This window comes from Marmota marmota, unplaced genomic scaffold, assembly GCF_001458135.2.
Source record: "Marmota marmota marmota unplaced genomic scaffold, marMar, whole genome shotgun sequence".
Lineage (NCBI taxonomy): Eukaryota > Metazoa > Chordata > Mammalia > Rodentia > Sciuridae > Marmota > Marmota marmota.
This window is the reverse complement of record NW_025999932.1, coordinates 11102565-11129938: the sequence shown is the minus strand read 5'-3', so window position 1 is coordinate 11129938 and position 27374 is coordinate 11102565. Positions and strand designations below refer to the sequence as shown.

The 27374-nt window shown below is 43.1% G+C and overlaps 1 protein-coding gene and 1 long non-coding RNA gene across 10 annotated transcripts in view; one reads left to right on the top strand and one right to left on the bottom strand.

Moving 5' to 3' along the window:
- Clybl (citramalyl-CoA lyase) overlaps nucleotides 1-27374 on the top strand; it is a 235633-nt gene that overhangs the window by 10400 nt on the left and 197859 nt on the right. The window lies entirely within an intron of this gene.
- On the bottom strand, nucleotides 1946-17805 carry LOC125616055. The gene is made up of 4 exons (XR_007346670.1): nucleotides 17671-17805; nucleotides 12001-12084; nucleotides 5075-7345; nucleotides 1946-2530 (listed from the first exon to the last, which is right to left on the bottom strand). It is a non-coding gene; the product is annotated as an uncharacterized LOC125616055 (long non-coding RNA).

Sequence of the window (27374 nt, the reverse complement as noted above, 5' to 3'; positions counted from 1 at the left end):
TCTGGACTGGCCCAGGTCTGATTGATGTCACTTCTGAAAACAACCTTTGGTCACAGTTTCCTTAACTAAATGGTGGCTGCTCTGTAGGAGCTGCCATTTTATGCATCACTCCCTGTGGGAAGCCCGCAGGTGCCCTGGCTAAAGTTTTAGGAATGCAACTTTCTTAAGAAAAAAGCTGGCAGCCTTGGGGAGGAGCTGAGGGTAGGTATTAGGCATTTTTTTTTTTTTTTAAGATGTGAAGAGTTGTTAATTGTAAAAACAATAATACTTTCCTGCCCCTGAATACAACTGTGGCTGTGTTCTGTTGTTACACATTGCTCATTTATTCTACACATTGCTCACGATTTCAACAGGTTTAGAATTTTATTAGGCAATAAAGAAAATATTGAGGAAATGGTATTTGTGTTTTCATATAGGTCACTTGGGTATGAATTTAAATCCATTGTAATTCAAACAGGTTTAATTTATTTCATGTTGTTACTTGACTGTTTTATAGTTTATTGCTGTGGTTTGAATGTGTCTCCCACCAAAGCTCATGTGTTGGAAATTTAATCCCAAGCAGCAATGTGGAGGGTGGACCTTTAAGAGGTAATGAGGTCATGAGATTCATTCTTTCCTTTCTTCCTCTTTCTTTTTCCCCTCCACTATAAACCAGGTTTAGGATAACTTTTAATTTAGCTGCTTTGATTTCATTTTGTTTCCACTGTGGGGCATTAACCTAGCCTGGGAGCCTGGGCGATGGGTCCTATTGCCACATGACTCTAGAACTCTCTTTCTGTGTATAACCACAGTTCATTTATTCCATTTCCAAGTTTTCTCTTTTGGGAAATGCAGAGATGAATATCCCTATTCCCAAATCTCTGTGGGCACCCATATGTGAGACGCGGAGGTAACTTTCTATGTGTGGATTTCCTGGGTTAGAGCATGACATTTGATGCCCTTGGATGCTTGTTATTAGATGGCTTTCCTGAAAGGGTAAGTTGTTATATCCCTGGGCTGTGGGTGCCTTTTGGAGGTTCTTCTGTCCATTTCCCTTGACATTAGCAGGCTCATCTTAGTAAAGGAAGCACCCCAAATGCTGAATATTTTTAAAGACAACACTTTCTACTCTATTGTATTGTCTTACTTGCCACCCCCAACAAAAGGAGGGTCACAATTTAGTGGAAGACTGTTTTTGTATTCACTGTTAAATTCACAGTTCTACATTGTTTAAAAAAAAAGTTCTTTTTTTTTTCCTCCTTAATAAGGGCCTCTCTCTGAACCTATATATGGTCATTAAAAATTTTTATATATGTATCTCACATTTGCTCTGTAGAACTTGGGCTTGGAAGCAGCTCAAGCCTGTTTGAAAGCACATACACTTGATATGGCTTCTTATTTAGTCCTACAGGTGTCCTTGTGAGAAGGAAGATATGCTCACATCTTTTTTGGACAGAAGCAAAGGTTTAGAATAAACAAATCCCGAACCTCCATGCCAGGTGCAGTTTGGTCCTGAGGCACTGGAGGGCGCTCTAGCAACAGGAGATATAACCTGTCAGTGCAGTCCTCAGGATGACCCTTAACAGGCTGCTTGGGGAAAGATGGGTGGGTTGGTTTTCTTTTTCATTTTAAGATAAATGAAAGACATGTGGATAGTAGAGGAAATATTCTGTACTTCCCTATTCAAGGTCCCTTTAAAGAAACTTAAGAAATAACCCTGTGCTCCAGCTCCTCCTCTCTCTCTGCCCTCTTGGAACCTCACTGGGCTGCCTCTGCTATGCTCTGTCCTTAGCCTGGGGCACTCTGTCCTGTCTCAGCTCAGATGTCACCAACCTCAGAGGTCTTTCCTTACCATCCTGTACAACATAGCACCCCTCCCCAGCACCACCAGGTGCCTCTGCACCCCTCCCCCTGCCTGTCAGATGGTATTTCCATCGCGGTTTCCACCAGATATATTATACACTCATTTGCTTGTTGTCTGTGTGTCCTCTCTGTCAGTTTATTCTGTGCCTGTTGTATACCCCAAGCCCACAACAGTCAACATTCCATTGTCTAGAAAGGAACTATTGCCCTCAAATAAGAGGACCTTGGAGAATTCAGAAATACGGAGTAGATTTCTTTTGAGCTTTGAGTTATTTTGGTCCATTTGAGCTCAATTTGACCAGAGAGTGAAGATAATAAAAGCTTCATCTTCCCCAAACTTATGATTACAGTCTGCATTGAGCTGGTCCCCCCAACCCCAGGTGCTGGGGATTGAACCCAGGGCCTCAGGCACGTAAAGCTTGGGCTCTACCACTGAGCTACACCCCCATGCCCTCCCTTACTCCATTGGTTTATCCAGTCCTCGTGCCACTGTGGGAGATGTGTTTGTCTGTGCCGTTGCCCCTCTCCCTGGACATCCTCAGGAAGGTGGTGTGTTTCTCTTATATCTTTCTTGTAGCAGTGACTGCTGCTAGGTGCTCAGATTGAGCTTGCAATTGCAGAGGCTAATGACTGACACTGTGGAGAGGCTAGGATTTTGAAATAATGTAGATGCACTGGGAACTAGAACCTAAAAAAAAAAAATTAAGAGTATGAGGAGGAAGATGGGATGTCCTAAATTTCATTCTGATCATCAAGGTTTCAGCTCAGAGAAGTAGATACCTGATTTCTGGCTGCTCCCTACCCCTTTATCTCCAGCCTTGTCTTTGTCTTAACAGCCCTGGCACCCTCAAGCTGGCCCCCAAGTGCTCCAGAACCTGGACCACAGTGCCCTTGTGGGGCCTACCTGTTCTAGGTCACATGGCCAGGAGTCCACCTTGAATGACCAATAAGTGCTGACATTGGATGTGTAGCCCTCCCCAAGCACTGCACATTTTTAAGAAAGGCCTCCTGCACGTGCTTCAACTCAAAGGAGTCAGCCAGGCAAGAGAGTCTCCACCAGGGAAGAAATAGCTTACGAGAGGCTCCCAGCCATCAATAGCCTCTGGACAAAAGTCCAGACTGTGAATTCAGATCATTAGTGTCTGCCTGTGCTGCTGTAAGACAACAGGGACTTCCCTGGTGGTCTGGCGACATGGCTGCTACTGGGCACTGCAGAGAAGCTTTACCCTCAAAACTTCTCTCTCCACTCCCATCACATTGCTTCCTCACCCTGAGCTGCCCAAAGCTGGGCTCTGATCATGTTGCCCACCCCCTTACCCAGCATAACTTCCCTGATGACCTCCATTTATCTGCCTCATGGAGCCTGGAGCCCTTAACATGGCATTCCTGTGCCTCCTCTCCTGCCATCCCTCTTCCCACACTGCCCACCTCGCACTGTGTCCGTCCACCCAGATGCTGACCACTCCACACTCTCTCGCCCTTCCCCTCTCTGCTGTGCTCACAGTTCCCCAGCCAAATTCTGCTCATCCTTTAGGGCCTGTGGCCAGTACCACTTCCTCCTGGAAGCCTGTCTTCCTTGGACCTCTCAGATGGCAGCCATCTGTCGGGTCCTCAGAAGCCCTGCCCTCCTCTGAAGGCTCTTGCCACCTTCCCTTCATTAAGGTCAGGGAGGCTCAAAACTCCCAGTCGTCTTTGACGCCTCATCTCCCTTCCTGCCCGCACTCCATCTGCTGCCAGCTCTGTTGATTCCCCCGTCAGTTGCCAACTCTTTTCCACTGTCCTGGTTTTCTGTTCCTAGAACAGATTACCACAGACTCTGGGGCTTCAAACAAACAAAGTCTCACTTCTGGAAGTGAGGAGTCTGGCCTGGGTCTTGGTGGCTGTAACCCAGGCGTCCACAGGGCGTGTTCCCTTCCTTGCCTCCATTAACTCCTGGCCTGTGCCTCCCTGGGGAAGCCTGCAACAGCAGGGTGAGCTCTACGTTGCAGTTTCTGTGTCCTCTTCTGCTTCCCTCTCCCCGAAGGAACTTGGTGATTGTGATTGTGTGGAGCCCACAGGGATTGTCCAGGCTAGTGGCCCCAACTGGAGGGCTCTGATTTCTCCACATCTCCCCCACCTTTGCTATTTTCTATTACCTTTATTTTAGCCATTTTAGCAGGTGGGAAGTGGAGTCTAGTGGTTGCCTACAATTTTTTTTTTTTAATTTTGTACCAGAGATTGAACCCAGCCCTTTTTGTATTTTATTTTTTTTTTTTTTTTTTTTTTTTTTTTCAGTACTGGGGATTGACCCCAGGGCTTGCTAGGCAAGTGCTCTACCACTGAGCTATATCCCCAGCCCCAATTATATTATTTTTAAGTAAGAGGTATTTATGATAATGTTTCTTCTTATTTTTATTTTTAATATTTTTTCTTTTAGTTGTAGATGGACACAGTAACTTTATTTATTTATTTTTATGTGGTGCTGAGGATCAAACCCAGTGCTTCACACGTTACGTTAGGCAAGTGCTCTATCACTGAGCCACAACCACAGCCCCATGTTTCTTTTTATAATTCAGACACTCATTTATACATTCTTCTGAAAGAGTGAGGACTGTGTCCCAGGTCCTGATCATTATTACTGAGGCAGCTCCTTAGAGGAAAGAAGGGAAGAAAGGAATTGTGTGCTGTGGGGTGCCCAGTGGCAAGGGGCTGGACATGAAGCTTAGTGGGTGGGTTTGGGGCCAGACTGAAGGCTTCACAGGCCAGCCCAGGACGGGACTTTACTTACATCCTGTTGGTAGCATGGGTACAGTAGAGATGTTTAATTTCTTTCGCCTTCCATCAAGTCAGCCCTCCAGTCTGCAATCTGGTCCTAGTGTAATTCCATGCTATTTCAGCCTCTTACCTCTTTAATTACATTCAAACCACACTGGAGGTGTGTGTGTGGGGGGTTCTAGCTTAGTGGTAAAGCACTTGCCCAGCATGCTGGAGGCCCTAGGTTCAACCTCCACACTGCAAAACAAAGCATGCTGAGAACGCTAATTGGAACAGAAAAAGTGGTCGGACTCTGCAGCCTAAGGGGCATGGTTCCTCCTCACCTATAATGTACTTACTGCACTTAAATAGTTCTAGTTGTTTGCAGCTTTCAGGTGACTTCATTGCTCTGAGCACTACACACTTAGCTTCCTACATCTGCAGTTAATTTGTTAAGAGACCTTAATGAGAAACTTCAAACACTTTAAATGTCAATTACCAGAAAGTGAGGTTTTCAAGTTCCAGTATTCTGGCTGTATTGGTCAAGAGAATGTAATCCCAGGTGGATGTAATTTAAGACAGATGACATTCCAGAGCTTCCGTTACAAAGACTTCTATATTTGGAGACTAATAATAAGCTGGCTTCTGTTGCCGCTCCCCTGGCAGGATTGCCCAGTTATGACATCTAGTCCGGGACTTCTCTTCACTGTTGCTCACTTTGGCGCTGTGTCTGCACTGGTGCTTTTGAATTGGAAAAGACCCCAAAGCTACTGTGTGCAGAGGAGTATATCCAGTATATAACAAAGGTAATAATTCCAGCTTCAACTCTACACCTTAGAGAAGAAAGAAGTATTTATGATGTTATTATAGATTTAGCAAATGGGATAATCTTAAATTTCTGACTCACAAATCCCAGTTTGTTTCTTGCCACTCCTTTTCTGGGTTCTTTCCTTTGTCCCTGTTTCTTTAAGATAAGATGCATGAAGAAAGGGTTGAACATGGTGATGGGTCTATGTTTTAACAGAAAGTAAAGCCAGAGCAGGCAGAATAAATTAAGGCTGCCTTTTCTCTGCAGGTCAGTTAGTGGGTGTTACATCCTTAGTTATTTGTGCTACAAAGTACATGCGTTTTGGCAGCTGGTTTAGTTTTCATCACTTTTGAGCCTATGATGAATGATCCTGGCAGATTGTTGGCCTTAAAAAGGAAAACTTTTGTGTGCAAGTTTTAAGTTGAGTTTTGTTATGTTTTGAAAGCTTTTTAATGTAAGTCATTTATGTGGAATTTTGTTTTGTTTGAATTTGAAATTTTTAAAAAGTTCTAAACCAAGAGCCTGCCATATTGAACTGTTTTTCATGTTTGGCTCTTAAAAGTTAATTTACTGATTTTATTGTTAATAGATAGTAAAAAATAAATACTATTAGTTGATTCCTTTTGAAAATTGAAAAAATATTTTTAGTTTGTATGGTTTTTGGGGTGTTTTGTTTTTTCCAGATGAAATAATGTTGCTAATGAAGTCTTAGACTACTATAAAGTCACTTTCAAAGTGAAGGAAATACACAAAATTATGTATATCTGAACATGTAATTTCATGTAATTTTGGGTAATCAGCCCTGTTTAAAGGCTTCTAGGAGTTGTTTTCTTTCAAAAGCAGCCCATCGGTTCTCTGTTTGGCATGTTGTGTATTGTTAAGACTTCATATAAATGTGAGGCACTAAAACGTGAAGTTTATAGAACCATTGGGACCTTTTTCTTGTGTGTCTAGCATGATCACTTCTCCAAGTTACAATAATCTTTGTGTTGTGGGCATGTTTACGAAACTCATGTCTGGTTTATCTGATTGGGAGGTGAAATTTAATTTTTTTCCAGGGGTTATTTCTCAATGTGCACAATCAGCTGATAGGCCTCAATACAATATGAGGGTTCATAAAGTGAAGTTGCTTAATCAGCTTCACAGCTGTGAGTTTAGGAAGTGAATTCACTTCACCCTCTCTCCAGAGGGATGACTTGGTGACTTATTCCTGGTTTCCCTAAACAACATAGTAGAGCCTATTTGGATTAATCAGCAGCCTGGGGAGTTGGAGCAATCATTTGAAATATGGAGTGGAAAACTTCCTTGCTCTTGGAGCAGTCAGAGGCCAGAAATGAGAGCCGTGTCCTTGTCCTTTCCCTGGTGGCTCCTCACCTGTGAAGTTCCACCATGGTGCTAATAAAATTGTAGGAGCTCATTTTATGTGAAACCATTAGCAGCCTGAGAATTCAGGACTAGCTGCCTCTCATACTTTAAGACACTAGAAGGTGTCATTTATAAGCATAGTGGGCCCGCAGGAAGGCAGAACTGGCTTGTAAACCTCAGCTTTAGTCTCTGGACAGCAATAATTTTGTAATACAGTTTAAAGTCTTAGGTTATCAGAATCACAAATGTGCCTTTATGTTTGATGGGCAAATCCCATGAAATATCTGTTTATAAAAGCAGATACAATGGCCAGTTATTTACTTCTTGTTGTGATAATGTTATTTTTTTTTTTGTGTGTGTGTGTGGGGGGGCAGGTAATGCTGTTAGTATAAGAATATTTTGTTGGTAAAAAGTTTACCATAAGGGCAGTTCTACGTAATTGTAATTAATACAGACTTTTTACTTGGAAATCGCTGCTTCACCAGTTCCTACTGAATTGTGCCACCGATGCAGAATTCCAAGGTTGGGGTGGGGGTGCGACAGTCTTCCATTTGTCTGATAAGGTGGAGGTTTCACAGGATACAGGTTCATGGTCACCTGTGGGAAGGACAAATATCTCTGACACTAGGCCAACCCAGTTCCAATATTTTTGTTGAAAACTCCCCAAATGGTACCTTATCTGAAACCATGGGGGGGTGGGGAACAGGAGATTAGGTGAGAATTCAGAAACCTATTCTGTAGCTTGAGAGCAGCGTACAGACTCTGCCTGGGCGGGAAGACATGTGTGTCCAGGCCGGGGCTCCTCATGGGTACAGTGATGAAATCTGTTCAGTCCTCCCCTGCTTGCCCTTCTTGCCTCCCGCCTCCTGCCCCTGGGCAGGTGTGTCAGCTGACCCTCCTGTTGGCCCTGTCCCTTCCCCATCAGCTCAGAGCTCTTCTTGCTGCAGCTGTGCTGCTCCTGCTCTTGGGCTCTTCTCGGCTCTGTGGTCTGCCCTGCTCTCTCTTTCTCTGGCAGTGGAAGCACGTCTTCTGATTCTCCTGGGTGGCTTTGAAGGGCTCCCCAAGAGGAGCCCTGATAGTTCTGTCCTTTGTCTCAAGGTCATTTCTTTCCAGGGCACACAGGTGGGATGGGGCTGGGAGAGGTGGTTCCACACTGAGATCATACTCTCTGGGAGAAACACTGCGTGCAGGCCCTGGAATCCTGCTGCTCACCGTTCCTGTTTTAAGCCTCCTTCCTCCTCAAGATTTCTTCCTTTACCAAGGAGATTTCCTGCTCCTCCCCTCTTAAGGGTCTCAAGCTGTCCCAGCACCCACCTACCTTCCTTCCTTCCTTTCATACCAGAGATTGAACCCAGGGGTGCTTAACTGATGAGCCACATTCCCAGCCAATTTTTAAATTTTTTATTTTGTGACAGGGTCTCGCTAAGTTGCTTAGGGCCTCACTAAGTTGGTGAGACTGGCTTTGAATTTGCACTCCTCCTACCTCAGCCTCCTGAGCTGCTGGGACCACAGGCATATGCTATTGTGCCCAGCTTCCCAGCACCTTTCTGCTTGGAGATGGTGTGTGCTGGTTTGAAGGTGACATCTGCTAACATATTTGTCCAATCACAGGCATGGAGTCTTTTCCATTTGTATCGTCAGAAAGGCTGTGTGTACCCCACCCCCCAAATCCCCCCTCTGAGATGTGGCCAGAAGTGTTGGAGTGGCTTCTCTACTTAGATAGCTCTGCACCCCTGTGAGGTTGTTCCTTTGAACAGAGGCACATTTGGATGCTGGGTAACAAATCCTAGTCTCCTACTTCAGAAGCAGCTTGGGACGTTACTTATTTAGTCTTCACATGAGCCACCGAAGTAATGCCTTTTTATTTTTTATTTTTCTTTTAGTTGTAGCCATCTACAACTAATACCTTTATTTTATTTGTGTATTTTTTTATGTGGTGCCAGAATTGAACCCAGTGCCTCATGCATGCTAGGTAAGCACTCTACCACTGAGCCACAGCCGTGGCCCCCCACCCCCAGCAATGCCTTTTTGAGAGGCAGATTGTCCTGATAAACTGTTCAATGACTCTTTTAAACCTATCCTACTTTAAAAAATTCTCCCTCCCCTTTCTTTATTCTGGAGTCACTGATGGTGTGGACATGAGTGTATTTGTGAGAAGTGGTCTTCCTGGCGATGAGGGGGGCTTTAGTAGGGCTGCTGGTTAGCAAGCGTTCTGAAAAAAGGACAGACACTGGGCTGGTAGGAGCCCAGAGGGTTGAGAGAAGTGCTAAAAGTGGAAGCGCTGGGGGCAGGGAGAGCATGCAAGGGTGAACTTTGCCTGTTTCACAGGTTTCCTGTAAGTAGTTCTGAACAAGAAAAGCGTTTGATGGAATCTTACCAAGTTCAAAGACATTATTTTTGGCCTCTCTTTTTTCTTTTCTCCTTTTTTTTCACCTTTCCCCTGTGACCTCCCATTCTAGCTGTGCCCCCTTGTCTCCCGTTGCCCTGTACTGTTGATCTTGTCCCCGTCGCTGCCCTCTCCTAAGTCCCATTCTTACTCTTGGGAAGACTGTATACTCTCTGGAACTCTTTATCCATGCCAAGCACTAACTTTATATACCCGAACAACATCATGAGAAGAGTGTTTTGCCTGAGGAAAGTGAGATTCAAACTTACACAGTAGAATGGAGCAGGTGCCGAGCCTTGTCTCTGAAGACTTTTCGCTGAACCACGACATTTTGGCCAGCTAGTTTAGACAGTTTTGTTTTGTTTTTGGTAGTACTGGGGTTTGAACCTAGGGCCTCACTCATGCAGGGCCAATGCTCTACCATTAGACTTCTTTCCCCACCTCCTTGGTTTTCAAATTTGGAGACAGGTCTTTTGATTTGCTTTTTCCATTGAACTGAGGTTCAAGGCTGGCCTTGAACTTGTGATCCTCCTGCCTGGGATTGTGCACCACCTGCCTGGTTGTGCACCACCTCACCCAGCAAATTAACACCTTTGGAAAGGAGTGTTCTTTTACTGTTACCAAAAACTGCCATTATAAAATGTCCATAAACTGAAATTCATAAATCATGGTATAGTCATACCATAGTAATGATGTAGCTGTTAAGACCTTGTAGTTTCCATGAATGATGAGTAGCTTCGTTGTACTAATGCCCTTAGATTCATAAGAATTATTGTAAGGTTCCAGAAAGCAAGCAAAATCAGGCAGAAAGTAGGGGTGGGCATATAAAGAAACTGCAGTGGATGAAGGTTGCAAGTTTATGACTTTTAACCAGAAAGCACTCCCAAATCTACTTAACTTTAATGGCAAAAAGCCACAGTATTACTCTGTTGAGGTGCTGGAGGGCAGCAGTGGGGACTAGCAGAATGGCCAGAATCAGGAGGGAAATCCCAGTGATAAGGGAGCTACAGAGCAGGCAAATTCCAAAGTCTTCATTTAAAGTGGCAGGAAGCCTTAGCTGGTCACTAAACTGTATGTGCAGGGGAAATCCCAAGGGGCCTGATTAAAAAAAGACGGGGGAGTGAGGGTGGATAGCTGGACTCTGAAAGAACAGTAAAGATCTGAGCTGCTGCTGCCCACAAAGGAGACAGAATTTGGTGTTTGTTTTCAGCCTTGAAAACTGTGTGCTAGGAAAAAAGTATTCTTCAGAGGAATGTTCAGAATCCAGCATATCATTCATAATACCTAATGTACTATCAAAAATCACTAAAAAGGTAAATAAGGGGGAAAAAGCAGTTAATAGAAGCCAAACTCAGAGCCAAACTTGGTGGCACATACCTTGAAATCCTAGAGACTTTGGAGGCTGAGGCAGGAGGATTATAAATTCAAGGCCAACCTCAGCAATTTAGTGAGACCCCGTAGGGCTGGGGAGTACCCCTGGGTTCAATCCCTAGTAAAAAAAAAAAAAAAAGGCAAGCCAAACTCAAGATGTTATAACTAACAGACAAGGAAGGATGTTAAAGCATCTATATACAGATATGTGCACAGTAACAATCAGGAAATATCAGCCTAGAAATAGAAACTATGAAACTATGGAAAAGAGCTAAAGGTTAGTGTTTGCCAAGGGCTCAGGAGGCAGGAATGGAGAGGGACTGCTTAATGGGGTCTTCTTTTGGAATTATGAAGTGGTTATAGTCCTTGTGTAACATTGTAAAGTGTCCCAATGTCACTGAATTGTATGCCTTAGAATAGTGAAAACTGCCTTGTGTGGTGGTGCAAGCCTGTAATCCCAGGGACTTGGGAGGCAGAGGCAGGAGGATCACAAGTACAAGGTCAGCCTCAGCAACTTAGGCCCTAAGAACTTAGTGAGACCCCGTCTCAAAATAAAAAATTGGCTGGGGATGTGGCTTAGCGATTAAGTACCCCTTGGTTCAATCCCCAGTATCAAAAAATCAAAAAAAGAGGGCTGGGAATATAGCTTAGTTGGTAGAGTGCTTGCCTTGCATGCTTAAGACCCTGGGTTCAATCCCCAGCACCACAAAATAAATGGATGAATAAATAAACAAACAAACAAAATAAGAATAAAAGAAAGAAAGAAAGAAAGAAAAAGTGAAAATTGTGAATTTTATGAAAAACATACATTAACTGAATTGAAATTTTTACTGGCCAAGCTCAGTAGCAGATTCCAGGTAGCAGAAAACTTCTTAGACTGAAAAATGGATTGGACTGAGATGTAGCTCACTGGTGGAGTGCTTGCTTAGCATACTTAAGACCCTGGGTTTGATTCCCCCGCATTTCAAAATAATAAAAATGGAAACCAGGTCAATAGTATTTACTCAGTTTTAGAAACATAAAAAAAAAGATTGAAGAAAAGACCTCAGAGACCCATGGGACAATATCAGGCCATCTAACGTGTGTGTAACTAGAGCTCCAGAGGAAACTCGAGAAAGAATGGGCAGAAAATATCTGAAGGAGTAATGGCCAGGAACTCTGCAAATTTAATGAAATATATTAATTTACAGACCAATCAACAAACCCCCAGCAAGATAAGTTTGTTTGGGGCTGGGGTTCAGTGGTAGAGTACTTGCCTTGCACGTGTGAGGCACTGGGTTCGATCCTCAGCACCACATAAAAATAAATAAACAAAATAAAGGTATTGTGTCCATCTACAACTAATATATATATATATATATATATATATATAAAGATAAGTTTGCTTGTTTGTTTTTGTGGTACCAGGGATTGATCCCAGGGGCACTTTACCACTGAGTCATATCCCCAGTCCTTTTTAGTTTTGAGATAATCTTGCTTAGTTGTTGAGGCTGACCTTGAGTTTGTGATCCTCTTGCCTCGGCCTCTCAACTCCTTGGGATTACTGGCATGCACCACCACACCCAGTGACAGCAGATTCCTAGGAGAAACAATGGAGAGTAGAAGTAAATGTACTGAAAGAAAAATGATTGTCAGCCCCCAATTATGTATCCAGCAAAACTTTCCTTTAAAATTTAAGCCAAGTTATAACAACAAGCCCATTATTATGTACAACTATAATGCATCAATAAAAAATGTGGAAAGAACCGGGTGTGGTGATACATGCCTTTAATCCCAGTATCTTGGGAGGCTGGGGCAAGAAGATCCTGAGTTCAAAGCCAGCCTCAGAAACTTAGCAACTCAGCAAGACCCTGTCTCTAAATAAAATATTTAAAAAGGATGGGGAAGTGGCTGGGTTCAATCCCTAGTACCACACCTACACACACAGTCAAAATAAAAACTTGGCTTTAAAGAAAAACAAAGGGAACGTGTTACAAGGAATCTGCACTGTGAGAAATGCTAAAGGAATTTCTTCAGCATGAAGGGAAATAACCCCAGATGATAATTTGATCTACAAGAAGGATTGAAGATCACCAAAATCATGAAGAATTATCAGGCCCACCCACCAAGTTTAAGGTCTTTGGGGGCACTGCCTGCAGGGGGGAGAGGTGTGGCCTCTCAGCGTCTTGGTGGTTACAGAGGATGACCAGGAAGGGGAATGAATGGCCAGGATGTTGCATCCTGAGCCCCAGGAATACAGAGCAGGTGACCTGGTCATCACCAACAAGAAGGCTACTCACACTGGCCCCTCCTGGATGGATGACCTCCTGGAGAGTGCTGAGAAGCAGCACACAAGTGTCCTACCTTATTTTTTGGCACCTGTAAAACTGCATTTTTAGGCCCTAAAGACCTTTTTCCATATAAAGAAGCAAAGACATGTTTGGAAAGTCAAACACACGGAAATGATTTAATGGATTGTGGGAAATAGACAGTAACCCAGGAGTGAAATGTACTGGAATCCACGCAGCTCAGCAGCAGGGCTCTTCAGAAACCGAGGGAGAAGGTGGGCATGCCACAGATGTGGGCAGCGAGGGTGAGAGAGAAGCTGGAGAGGGCAGCCCAAGAGTGGAGAAGCCATGAGCTTCAGGGAAGTCCTCTAGGAGTCCTGGGAATCTCCAGGAAGCCAAGGCAACAAGACTGCAAATGAGAGGACATCAGAGCAGCCTCAGGGCTGAGAGGCCCGAGGCACAGCAGACACTTGAGACGTGCGGGAAACCAGTGGAGGCTCAGCTGCCTAACTTGCCGGGGTCAGGGAGGCCTCGGAGGTGAGATGGCTGGGCCTCTGATGTTCTTGGGTTTGATAGGAACTACAGGTAGTCCTAGTTCTCATGGACAGAACCCCGGTTTGCGTGTACACTGTTCACGTTGCTCTCTGTGGTGGGAGGAGACATTTTAGTCTTTTCTGAAGGTTATTGATTTACTTTCATGTTATTTGGTTGCATGAAGTTGCCCTTACCCACCAAGAATTATCAAAGTTTTTGTACTGACTTCTACATGTCTAGGAGCCTCTTTCATCAGTTCCACTCCACCATCACCACTCAGCTAAATATTAATTAGCGTGCTTACAATGGGATATTCTCTCTCTCTCTCTCTCTGGTTCTGGGGATTGATTCCAGGGGTGCTTTGCTACTGAGCTGAACCCCTAGTCCTTTTTTCTTTTATATTTTCTTTTATTTATTTGTTTGTTTATGTATTTGTTTATTTATTTGTTTGTACTGGGGATTGAACCGAGGGGCACTCGACCACTGAGCCACATCCCCAGCTATTTTGTATTTTATTTAAAGACAAGGTCTCACTGAGTTGCTTAGAGCCTCACCATTGCTGAGGCTGACTTCGAACTCTTGAGTGCAGGGGGATCCCCATCTCCCGAGTCTTTGGGATCACAGACGTGCCACTGTGCCTGGCTATTTATTTTTTATTAGACTCACACGAGAGCAGAAAGCTGTTTGCTTCATTGTACATAAATGGAGCACAAATTTTCATTTCTCTGGTTGTACATGATGAAGAGTCACACCACATGTGCAGTCATACATGTACCTAGGGTAATGATGTTTGTCTTATTCCACCATCTTTCCTACCCCCATGCCCCCTCTCCCTCCTTCCCTCTCCTTGGCTCAATCAAAGTTCCTCCACCACCACCCCCCCCCCCCCCACTTCCCCATTATGGATCAGCATCCACTTATCAGAGAGAGCATTTGGCCTTTGGTTTTCTGGGATTGGTTTACTTCACTTAGCATGACATTCTCCAGCTCCATCCATTTACTCCTAGTCCTTTTTTTTTTTTTTTTTTTAGTTGTAAATGGACACAGTAACTTTATTTTTGTTCATTTATTTTTTTTTTTTTTATGTGGTGCTCAGGTTTGAACCCAGGGCCTCACACGTGGGAGGCAAGTGCTCTACTCCTGAGCCACAACCCCAGCCCATCCCCTAGTCCTTTTTATTTTTCATTTTGAGACGTGGTCTTCCTAAGTTGCTGAGGATAGCTTCCAGCAATCCTCCTGCCTCAGCCTCTGACTCACAGGGATTACAGTCGTGTGTTTCCATGCCCCGAATACAGACTGAATTTCAGTGCGTAAGGTTAGTGAGTTATTCAAAATAAAGCAGTGAGGGCTGGGGTGTTGGCTCAGTGGTAGGGCATTTGCCTAGCATGTGCGAGGCCCTGGGTTCCATCCTCAGCACCACATATAAATAAGTAAAATAAAGGTATTGTATCCAACTATAACAAAAAAATAAATATTAAAAATAAATAAATAAAGCAATGATTTATATTTTTTCTGAAGCCAATACAATACAATTTCAAGGTGGAGGCCTTTCATTTTAAATATGAAATCATCAGCCCTTTGGAAAGCATTAGCTTTTAAATATAACTTAAAATGAACTCTATTATCTTTTGGAACTGGAATTAGAATGGTTAATGTTTACCCATAAATCGTTAGTGTATGTACATTATCGTGGGAGCTGCCACATGGGAGCTGAGCACCCCCTACCTGTGAGTGATGGAAGTGCGGAAGTGCAGGGGGATCCCCATCTCTGCTCAGAGGAGGAGCACAGCTCTGGGAGTGGGCGTTACCCGGTGGGAGTAACTGCCCCTTGTAACATTATCCTTCTGCCTTATATGGATGGAATGTTCTTTTGGACAGCCTCCCGCAATAAAACCGGGGTTTGAGGCGTGTTCCCTCTCTTTCTTGCCTGCCTTACCTCCTTTGTGGGAGCTGGGTCAGAGGGGCCGTCACAGAATCCAAAGAGAAAAGTATTTCTCTCTCTCTGTCATTATTTCGTTCCAGCCCAGTTCACCTGGAGTGACCTTGCCTGGTTTAGTCATGTGTCCTGACACATTACTGTTGTTATGATATTTGATAATTTGTATGCCAGTTTATATTATAAGTATATATTTAGTTAGTTTGCATTTTATCAATCCTGTTATGCTTGTCCTCGAAACATCTTTTATTCCCTCATGCTGGGGATCAGACACAGGGCCTTTTACATACTGGGCAAGCCGCTGGACCACTGAGCTGCACATACCTACCTAGCCCCAGAACATCATTCTTAGATTCAGTATTTGTAGTTGAAAAGTTTACTGTAAAAGAAACTCAAAACCAAAAACATTTGACTGTGGTGGTGCACACCTGTAATCCCAGCTACTCTGGATGCTGAGGCAAGAAAAGTGAGACCATGTCTCAAAATTTAAAAAGTTAAAAGGACTGGGGTTGTAGCTCAGTGGTAAAGTGTCACTGGGTTCAGTCCCCAGTACAAAAACAACAAACAAAAATTACTATTTTTTTCAGAATAATTTATTGCAATGTGTGAAAAAAGAAAATGATCAGATCTACATATGTTGATGTAAGCATGTAATAGTAGTAATGAATATAGAGCAATTAGTATTCTGAGTGCTTTAGATATATTAACTTATTTAACACAACAATCCTGTAAAGTGGGGTACCATTATTAACCTCATTTACAAAGGCAAAAACTGAAACACAGAATAACCTGTCTATTGTCTCACAAATGTAGGTATCAGAATGTCTCACAATGTTGGATGAAAACTGAGCATTCTGACTCCCAAGGCCATTCTCTCAACCACCATACCAAGCTACCTCTGAAGATAGATTATTACATGAACAAGCAACATGACATATTATATGAACAAAGCATTGTGCTTGTAGCATGACACCATTTGTGTAAATAAAAGTATATGCTAGGGGCTGGGGCTGTAGCTCAGTGGTAAAGTGTTTGCCTCCTATGTGTGAGGCCTTGGGTTGGACCCTCAAGTATAGATGAAGATATTCAGTTTTTTTCAGAGATACACAAGAACCCTTTAATAGTGGTCAACTTCCCCCATAGAAAGGGTGAAGAAATTGAAAGCTTGGAATGTGGAAAGGAAGACTAAATTTTTGTTTTGTTCTTTTCTAGATCATTTGAATATTTTAATGTGCATTTATTGCTTTTACTTTGGTGCTGGGGATTGAAGCCAGGGCCTCAAGAATGCTAAGCATTAGGTCTACAACTGATCTACATCCTCAGGTCCTTTCTTTTATTTTTAAAATTAAATTTTAAATGTTTTGGGGCTAGGGTTGTGGCTCAATGGTAGAGCACTTCCCTAGCAATTGTGAGGCACTGGATTCGATCCTCAGTACCACATAAAAATAAATAAATAAAATAAAGGTATTGTGTCCATCATAAATATGTTATATACATAATATTTTTAGCTATACTTAGATACAATATCTTTATTTAGTTTTATGTGGTGCTGAGGATCGCACCCAGTGCCTCACACGTGCGAGGCGGGTGCTCCACCGCTGAGCCACAACCCCAGCCCCAATTAAAAATATTTTTTTAAAAACTTTAAATGTTGTGAGATAGCTGGGAAAAACAGATTCTTGAAAGGAGAGAGGAATGTAATATTGCGTCTCCATCTTATAAGAATATGACAGAAATAAAGAATACGTAGACCAGGAGTCGGGACCCTGGGTGTCTTGCCTGCTCTGTCAGTGGTGTACTATGTCACATCACAAGGGCTGTGGAGGAGGGAACAGATCTGGCTTTTGACCTTTCTTCTTTTCTGGCATCTTTTCCCCCCATCCCTGGGCTTCCCCTTCACTCGGGCTACCTCTTGCTCTGCAATGATCTCAGCGCTCTCTTCCCACACGCAGACTGGTGGCATCCATCTCAAATGTGAATGACAGCCACTAGGACACCAGGACCTGTTCTTCTCCTGGCTTCTTCATCTCAAGTGGTGACGGTTCCTCCACTTGCCTCTTGCCCTCACCAGGAGCCTAACTGAGTCCTCCTTGATTCACCCTTTTCACAATCCCCAGGCACATTTCCTCAGGTCCTGCCAGTTAACCCAAATACTTCTCAAATCTGTCTTGCTCTCTGTCGTTATAGAGCTGTGAGCTCAAACTTTAGACTACACCTGCTTGTTTACAGAGTAGGATCCAGTTCTTTAGCTCCGGGCCTTTGAAGCCCCTGTCCCAGGTCCCCCTTTGTGGAGCACATGCTGGGTTCCACCTATTACGTGAGCATTTTGGGCTCTCCTTGCAACACCAGCCAGCTGCCGGCTGGGCTCACATCCTTTCTTTCTCCTGTGTTCCCCCCTTACCTTCTTTACACAGTGAGACATTCTTACCTTCAGAAATAGCTCAATCTTTTCTGTACCACGTTGGACCAGTGTTCCTGTTTTCTGTTTCCATGACTCATGAATTCTTCTGTCCTGCCTTTGGAGAGACCATGGAGACTGGTGGGAAGAGGACAGGTTTGAAGTGGATACTTTCGTTTTCAGTTTTGGTCTTTATAAGATCAGGCAAATTATTTAATCTCTCTAGCCTCAGTTCTATGGTCTGTATTTTACTGAAACAGAAGGATTGTAATATAAAGTGCTTAGCATGGCTCTTGTTATAGCTGTTGTCCATTCAACACTTTCGACACTGTGTTGAGTTTACCTGATCAAATGTCTTTCTCTTCCACTATGCTATACATTCCTCGAGGCCAGCTGTGCTGGATGAATATTTATTGTATTGAACTCTTGACATGCTGAATTTTAGGAAAGTAGACTTGCTAAGTTAAAGTGATTATGATTAACTCTAACTGTGGGATTTCATGTATCATGAAATTCAGAGCTTTATGCATGTTTCATCAGACTCCTCAGATTATATGTATACATACATACGTACATACATACATATGTATATAACTTGTTTTGTACTGAGAATTTAACCCAGGGGTGCTTTACCACTGAGCCACATCCCCAGCTCTTTTCATTTTTTTATTTTGAGGTTCTTGATAAGTGCTTAGGCCTTGCTAAATTGCTGAGCTTACAGTCCTCCTGTCTCAGCCTCCCGAGTCAGTAGGATTATAGGTATGTGCCGTTGCGCCCAATCTAGATTATGTTTTTGAAGTAACAACTTACTCTCCCCAAGTAAAACATGAATCCCGCTTCTTAGTTCATTTTGTGTTGCTATAACAGAATACCTAGTAGTGGATTATGTCTAAAGAAAAGAGGTTTATTTTGATTCACAATTCTGGTGGCAGGAAAGACCAGACAGCATAATGCTGGCATTTGGTGAGGGCCCCTTTGCTGCATCATAGCATGGAAGAGAAGTAAGCAGAAAGAGAAGCAGCTGAATGCAGAAGGGGCCAAGCACACGGGTGTCCTTGCTCTATACCAGCCCGTTTCTGATGAGAACTCCTCCAGTTGTAGGAGACTTGTGCTCCATGAGAGGGGCCTTAATTCCCTCCCAGGGAGGGACCCCAAGTCTGATCACCTGCCAGGCCCCGCCTCTTAAGGTTTCCACCACTTCAGGACTGCCACACTGGGGACCAAGTTTACAGCACTCAAATCTGATTTGTTTTGGGGAACAAATAAATCTAAATTATAGCACTCCCTTTAAAAATGCTTTCTGTAGATATTTTAGCCTGTTCTCCTTTGCTCACCCTGCTGCAGATCATTAACAGTATGGATAAATGGAGCTGTTAATATTTACCCAGGTCTTAAAGTCTTGTTGAAGTATTGATTGAACGTTCTATGAAAAGGTCACTTGTTAGCTCATGGTGCTTGAAAACAGGCAGGAGCAGGTGGTGGCTGAACGTCAGCTGATACATGCCAGCCAGTGCTGGGTGGATACTTTAAGAAGCAGGTTCTGTGGCCATCTATGCTTGACAGTGGGAGTTACTCCCTGGCACCTTGAACACCTGCTGCCTATTTCCCACCACCCAGCCCTTTCTTTTGCCAGAGTATCATTTCTTCCCTGCTCCCCTACTTCTGGAGAGAGACAGAGAGATCTCTGATTGGGGACAGAATTTAAAGCAAGAGGTTTCCTATGTAACAGCAGGCATGATTAACTAAGATGTATATGGCTTGCCCTGGACCTGTTTTCTTGGCTAGTGTTCAAATAAATGATGGTTCTACTGGGCGTGGCCATGGTAAATAGGAAGGATTGGTGCTTCTAGATTCTGTGCCCGGGTATGCTCACCAATGCAGCATTGAGTCTTAGCAAGGCCTTGACTATTTGCACTTTGTATCTTTGAGAGAGCCAGGGAAGTAGAGGCTGCCCAACTTGCTAGTATGCTCACCTGAACATGAAAATATGAAAGTGGAGTGAAAGAATTCCCAATTATTAGGCTACTTCTTTTTCTGAGTTGAAAATACTCCATGAAAACCTGTCTTTGGATCAGTCTCCTTCCCTAAACTTTTCTGCCAAACCTGGTCTCTGTAGTATGTGGTCTTGCCACTGAGATGTGGTAAAGAAGAAATAAAGCTACTAAAGATGTAACGTATATAAACTGTAAAATTCCCACACAATGGGAAGAAGAGGCTATGTCTGTATATGTGCACCTTCATTCATAGTTCTGAAAAACTTTAGAGGCCAGTTTTCAAGCTTAGCAGATTCATTAATTTGCATACAAGGAAGCTAATTATAGCTCATATTTATCCAGTTATTGAAATCAGCTCAACAGTGCTATTAAACTACACCTATTAACATCCTTCTACTTATTTTGTGACTAAGAAATAATTGACATTGCATTTCTTTCAAGGTTTTTACTAATTTAGAGGGCCTTCTCTTTTCTGATAGAGCAAGTACTCTACTGTTGAGCTACATCCCCAGCCCAACTTGTTTTTTCGTACTCCAATTTTGTGTGTGTGTGTGTGTGTGTGTGTGTGATGGGGCGGGGGCAGGGGTGGTGGGGGGGAACGACAGTGGTACTGGGGATTGAACCCAGGGTGCCGTACCACTGAGCCCTATCCCCAGCCCTTTTTATTTTGAGAAAGGGGCTCACTAAGTTGCTGAGGCTAGTCTTGAACTTGCAGTTTTCCTGCTTTGGCCTCCTGAGTCACTGGGAATATAGGCATGTGCCACCGCACCCTGCTCTATTCCAAGTACTTGAGAATTTTATTAATACACAACTATATAGACACATATACACCCACACTCATACAATATATGTGTGCCCTAATCATCTCACAAAATCATCTGAACAAATGTTTTTTAACCACCTATTGGGTTTAAGTCTCTATGCTAGATGTGAGAGGTTTAGCAGTGACCAAACAGTGTCTGCACCCTTGGAGTTTAACAAAGGGCAAAGGTGGCTACTTGGGATGTAGCTCAGTAGCAGATCACTTGCCTAGCATGCACGAGGACCTTGGTTTGATCTCCAGTGCCTCAAAAAAAGAAAAGAAGAAAGCATCAAAAAAATACTAAAAACACAGTTTATAGCCATAAATATATGTATGCTTATTGAGCACTTAATATGTTCCGTGAACTGTGCTAACACTTTTAATATTATTCCATTTAGTGGTCTCAACTGCGTTGGGCGAATTGTATTTATTGTCACCATTTTTCTAAGGAGGAAACAAACACAGAAATACCTGAGGCAAGCTAACTTTATAAAACGAAGCAGTTTACTTAGCGCACAGTTTTGGAGATTCGGGGGCATGACATGACCATGGTATCAGCTCTGCTCTGGTGAGGACCTTGTGGCATCATGGTAAGAATGTATGCAAGAAGGAGATGACATCTCTGAACAGGAGGCCAGAGAGTTCCATTATCTCTTTTGAGAGCACATCATCACACTCTTCCATAAGTAAATGCCAGCTTAGTCTCTTACCTGCTTTTTCACTCAAAGCTAAAGTTTAGGTCAGAGTCTATGGCATTTTGAAAAGTCACTCACTTGAAGACCCTGCTGATGGTAATCAAGGCCATTGGAAAACCAGCCAACTCTGAATCTTCACATCAATGAGCAGGGTGGCCTTAGAGGCTGACATTTGGAATCTGGACACTTGAGAGTAAAAGGAGTGCAATTAATATTGTGCCAGGACATCAGGAATCAACCAGGGCTAGGATGTGGTCAATGACAGAATACTTGCCCAGCATGCACGACACCCTGGGGTTCAATCCCCAGCACAGAAAAAAAATAATAATAATGATCAACTAGGTGAATTGGGGCTATATCTCCAGCCCCTTCCCAGCCCTTTTTATGTTTTATTGTGAGACAGGGTCTCACTAAGTCGCTTAGGGCCTTGCTAAGTTGCTAAGATTGGCTTTGAACTTGTGATCCTCCTGCCTCATCCTCTAAGCCTTTGGTATTACAGGTGTGTGCACCGCACCCAGCTCATTATAGGTTTTTAAAATAATTTATCTTGAAGCTGAGTATATTTCACTAAGGTTTTTGTTAATCTATATAAAATGCAATCTTTGGTTTTTTTATTAGCTTCACTGTATTAGACTGAAGGTATTTTTTGTGATATCACCCACCTTTTTGTGTTTTACTTAAATCCCTATTATTTCAAGTAGTTTGCATTATTGCTAAGGTTAGTAGAAAGTATTTTAAATATTAAAAAAATCAAAATTATTAAAATGTAAACAAAAGAAATTTGTTCCCTCCTTTCACCCTCTATTATGTTTTACTTTTGAAGGGATAGTCTTAGCAAAACATACTTCAATGTCAGAAACATTGCTATATTTTATAGATACAACATCATCTAAAATGAAAAATTGAGTGTGGGTTTGAAGTCGACAAGTGATGAAAGTAGCCCTGAAGTTGTTAATTAGAAAACAAAGGTGTGGAAGGGTTCTGTGGCACATGCCTATAATCCCAGCGCCTGGGCTCAGGAGGCTGAGGCAGAAGGATTGCAAGTTCAAAGCCAGCCTCAGCAACTTATCGAGGCCCTAAGTAATTCAGTGAGACCCTGTCTCTGAATAAAATACAAAAAAGGGCTGGGGATGTGGCTTAGTAGTTAGGCACCCCTTTGTTCAGTCCCCAGTAGGAAACAACAAAAGGCCTGGAACCTGGCCCTCAGTGGGCAGTGCCCCTAGTATTGGTCCTAAGGCCAGTTGGATTTTACTGCTGTGGACATGTGTACATTCCCAGATGCAGGCCTGCATGCATAGACGCCCAAGCACTTGTCTGCAAGTATGTGGTGGGAGGTGCCAATCCCAATCACTCACAGTTCTCAAAACACTCCTTTTATGGAAGAACTTAACAAAATTGGTGACTTGTCTTACTTTATTTCACACATTGTATTTCTAACAGAATTTTCATTAGATGGTTTTATGAATTGTATTTACTAAATGACATATGAAAAATACATAATTGTTGTCTGAAAATTCTCAAACTGAGACTTGAACTCAGAGGTACTCTAATACTAAGCTACACCCCCAGCCCTTTGTATATTTTATTTTAAGAAAGGGTCTCAGCAATTTTGCTGAGGTTGGCCTCAAAGTTGTGATCCTTCTACCTCAGCTCCCCAGGTAGCTAGGATTACAGATATTGCTGTACTGCACCCCACTACAGCAAAACATTTTTGAAAAATGCTCCTTTAGGGGGGATTTCTGACCCAAGGAGGTGACTTTCTTCAGGAACTGTGGGATATGAATAACCAACTATCGATTTCCAGGTATCTTCTTTCCTGTGGCTGAGAAACTCCATGATTTAAACCTAGGCTTCTTTTTCTCATGAACACACCGGTACAAATAGTGGCACTCTGGGACACTGTGGGGTTTATTTGGCTTTCATTAGCTATCCCAAGGGCCTGCCATTTGTAGTATTTTCCCATTGGGATTCGTTTTCATTTCCAAAGAAGCAGTTTCTTGGTGAAATATTTGGATCAGTACCTGGTCCTCAATTTGGCACTGCTTTTATACATTTTCTGTATGTAATAGAAGATCTATTTCTGCCTTAAGTAGTTTGTCTTGCTTGTTTGTCCACTTTAAATTTCTTAGGAGAGGGCTTAGGGTGCATGGGGTGAGAAGTGTTGCTAAGGACAGAGGGAGGCCTGGGTGGCACTGCCATCAGAATATCTGTGCAGTGGGCTGAGCATCTGGGCCCCTTCCAGGCCGGGATAGAAGGGCTTCTTCCTGCTTCTGTGTGAGTGTCCTCGTTGTAAGCACCCTCGTGCCTCCTAGGATGAGAAGTCTCCTAGTCGCAGATGCCAATGTGGCCTCGTAGATAACACAGGAGCTCAGGCTAGCTCATGCCAGGTCTGGCTGTGGGCCTCCAGTAGACTTGTGTCGAGCACCCTTTCTGTGCTGGGTATCTTCTGGGGTCAGGGACACTGTGGTGAGCAAGGCAGGCAGAGTGCCTTCTGTTCTAGTGGGGCTGCTGTGGGGCCATCTGCACATGCTGGCCTTTTGGTCCATTGGGCATGTGGCTGGTGCCAAGCTGTGCAATAGATTTAACCTTCCAAAGTGCATATGGGGTCTCAGTTCCACTCTGCTCTCATTAAGTAGAGCCAAGTGTCCAGTATTTGAAAGGCTCACAGGAGAGACTAGAGGGAATTCCTTCTTGAGAAATGCTACAGATTCTTTAATAACAGAAAGCAAACACAAAATCCTTAGTAAGGTTTTGAGAGCCTTGACTCAACAAAATAGGAAGTGGGACATGAGTTGTGCATAGACAGCACTGAGAGGCTCAGTCTGTGCTCCTAGGCTGTGGGTAGCTCAGTGGTGGAGTGCACGCCAGGAAGGCCAGAAGCCCTGGGTCAGTTTCCAGCACTACATACAAGACTTCCTGCTCAGAAGGGCCTTCCTGAGGAAGCTCCCACCACACCTTCAGCTTCCCAATTCTATAGCATCTACACCCTTGTGAAATCCACCCATGTTGCACTGCCACCCCGCAAACAACTCCATGGTAGGAAGAACTTATTTCAGTGCCCATTTTTCTTCCTGAGATTTATAAAAACAAAATGTGTGAAGGGAATGTATGCTGATTCTCTTGGGACTAATTAAACAAACAGATTCAGAGAAAGGAAGCAGAGAAGATTTAGGATAGTTAAGATGGGGTGGGGGTGGAAGTAATTTTTGGGATAACAGCCGTCAATTTTTCCACTTGAGTGTTTTTCCGAAGGGCAGAGGGCAAGAAGCATCGTACATCCTCTCAAAGCTGAGACACATTTCAACATGGAGATATTAAAAGCAAATTTGGTGCCCAAGGCAGGTGCCAGATTTTAATTACAGTTGGCATTTCTGAGCTTGCTTTTGGCAGAGGTGGCCATCTTGTTGGAAAAGCCATAGATTTTGACACTAGCAGTATGGGTGCCCAGTTGAGAATGATTGAAAATCATTTCCCTCCTATTTTCATCCTGTTGGTTGTGAGAAAACTTCGGTGGTTAATATTTAAACAAGATAGTCTCTGTTCAGAGCAAACAGTTGTTGGTTGGAATTGTCTTGGTGGTTTGGTGTGTTGGCTCCCTGAGTAATAATTTCTATCTTAGTGCCTTTAAAAAAGGAAGCCCAGTTAAAACAATAAAATAGGATGTTTCATTACAAGAAATGAAGTTGGCATGCACCAGGTTTTCCATTAAATTCCAGGTCACAGACAAATGAAGAAAGTATGTTAAGGGGAAAAAAATCCTTTTTAAAAATAATTAGGGAGCTGTCTATTTTGTTCACCAGATGGAAAATCCGTAGTTGTGGGTGGTCTGTGTTGGAGAGGGCATCTCACAATTGGCAGGACTATGCCTTTAACTTTTCAAGTCCTAGGACAAAAATCTCAACCCCACTGACTGTTCAGAAGGCTCTGAATATATGTTAGCCCTCCTGGGCGCTGCTTTCCCAAATTTTACCCATTTTCTAAAAAATAGCATATAGGTAAAATGATTATGGAATGCCCAAATTAACAGTCCACAAATTGTGCTTTGGATTCGGCAGCAGTATTCCTGTGAGCCTGGTTTTCATGACTTCTCTTGATGTCAATACATTATGATGATAATCTGATTAGTGGGACTGTCTATGTTATTATTTGGAGCCCCTTTTAATTCATTTATATATTCCAGAGCAGATAGGCTATCCACAAGTGCCTAAAGCTGAAAAATTATTAGATTGTTATTTATTAAAGAAGCATATTGTACCATCCTCGATGTTTAGGGTCTTTAAAAGCTTAGTTTGATGTTCTGGTCAAATTAATTCAGTGAAAAGATATGCTTTTCTTACTGCTTTCTTGGATTAATAATAGAAAATTAATCATCTGTCTTCACTAGTAGCTTTTAAAAATTGACAGTTTTTAAAATATACATCAAAGTATCATTTTTTCTAATCCAGTCTTACATCATATGACTTTATATCTCCAAATTACTTTGAAATGTTTTATGTTTGCACATAAGGAGGTATATATGTTTATATCGATATTTTATTCATAAATTGCTCAGCCCCTCCAAATTTTTAGAAAAACCCTGCTAATGATTAGAAGAAAGTTAAATTAATAAAATTATCTAGAATGCTTAAGTGCATAAAGTTTCAAATTGAATGAAAAAAAGCCCAGGGACTGAATCACTTTCCTCAGAAAGCAGAGGCGTTTGGTTTGGATGGACATGTGGTCCTGCCCGTGTGCACTGAAATGCAGTGATTTATTAGCTCCATGTCCCCACACAGATGCTGCACAGTCTGTCCCATTTCTGGGTATTAAACAGTGGGTTTTAAAAACATAATTTCACTCAAGTTTTCTGCTTGCATTCTGGGTTGTACTATTAATAGCAACCTTTGTTGTTTGTGCCAGCTCACTTCCAGCATGAGACAATAATGTGCGGAAACCAGTTTTAACTAAAATACTAATTGGTGCCCATTTTTCATGATAGTCTAGGTGCAGACGGAGAAGAATAGAAGTTTCCTAAAATACCAGCTATGAAGCTGGGCACAGTGTCTCATACCTGTAATCTCAGCTACTTAGGACACTGAGGCAAGAAGATCAAAAGTTCGAGGCCAGCCTCAGCAACTTGGGAGACCGTCCCAAAATAAAAAGTAAAAGGAGCTTGGCAATGTGGCTAAGTGGTAGAGTGCTCCTGGGTTCAAACCCCGTACTGCACAATGAACCAACCAACCATGTGATGAGGGTCAAAAGGTTAACCCATGTCACAGTCAGTAGACTTCAGTGACAGGCACCTTCTTGGTGCCATTGTTTCTTTGGCAATGTGTTTCTTTGCTGCTAAGAGGGGATGAAAGGTGGGGAAAATGCAAATAGTGATGAAGAACTTCTGTGCTAAGAGTTCTGTGCTTCTCCAAGAGGAGGTTTTCAGGAGGGGAAACAGCAAAGTGGGCTTCAGAAGTCTCAGGTGTTCCCCTGCTTTTACCCACTCTGCCTGGAGACAGAAACTATTGCTAAACCCCTGTTTATGGGTGAGATGAGTCTTGGCTTGGCCAGAGGTAGAGGCGCCCTTATGAGAACTAAGGTCAGCAGGAGTCCACAGTGCTGGCCATCTGAGCTGGCCATGCACTTATCAAGGCCTTGCACCCTGTAGCCCCTTTCTATGTCTTGTGGGTGAAATCCTTGGTGGTGTTTTCTTCTTTTCTCTTTTTGTGGTGCTGGGGATTGAACACAGGGCCTCACGTACACTAGGCAAGTGCTCTACCTCTGAGCTACATCCCCAGCCCTTGAGTTATTATTATTCCATTCAAACCTTTGATTCTGTGTATCTCCAGCATGGCTCCGGCCAACCCCTCCTTCCCATCCATGTTCTGGAAGGAGTTTTCAGAATACAAATCTCATCCCACTCCTCTCTAAAACTTCTCCAGCTCCCAGTGCTGAAGAGTGAAGACCTCACGTGGCTGTCCAGTGTCCTTTACACTGGATCTGAGATTACCTTTCCACATTCATCTCTGTCCTGTCCCATGTCCCTGACCCTCTAGTCACATGATGGTTCTCACTGTGAATACTCAGCCCAGCTCTTTCCTATCCCTGCTCACACTGCATCTGCTTGTAGAGGCCCCTTCCATCTTCCACATGGTGAGATCTGCTATTGGACATTGCCTCTCTGTGATGTCCTAGCAGTCTTCCCATCTGGCTAGCAGAAGCCTACCTCTGCGTTCCATAGCTGTGCTCATGTGTGCTCCTTGGCCTTTCCTA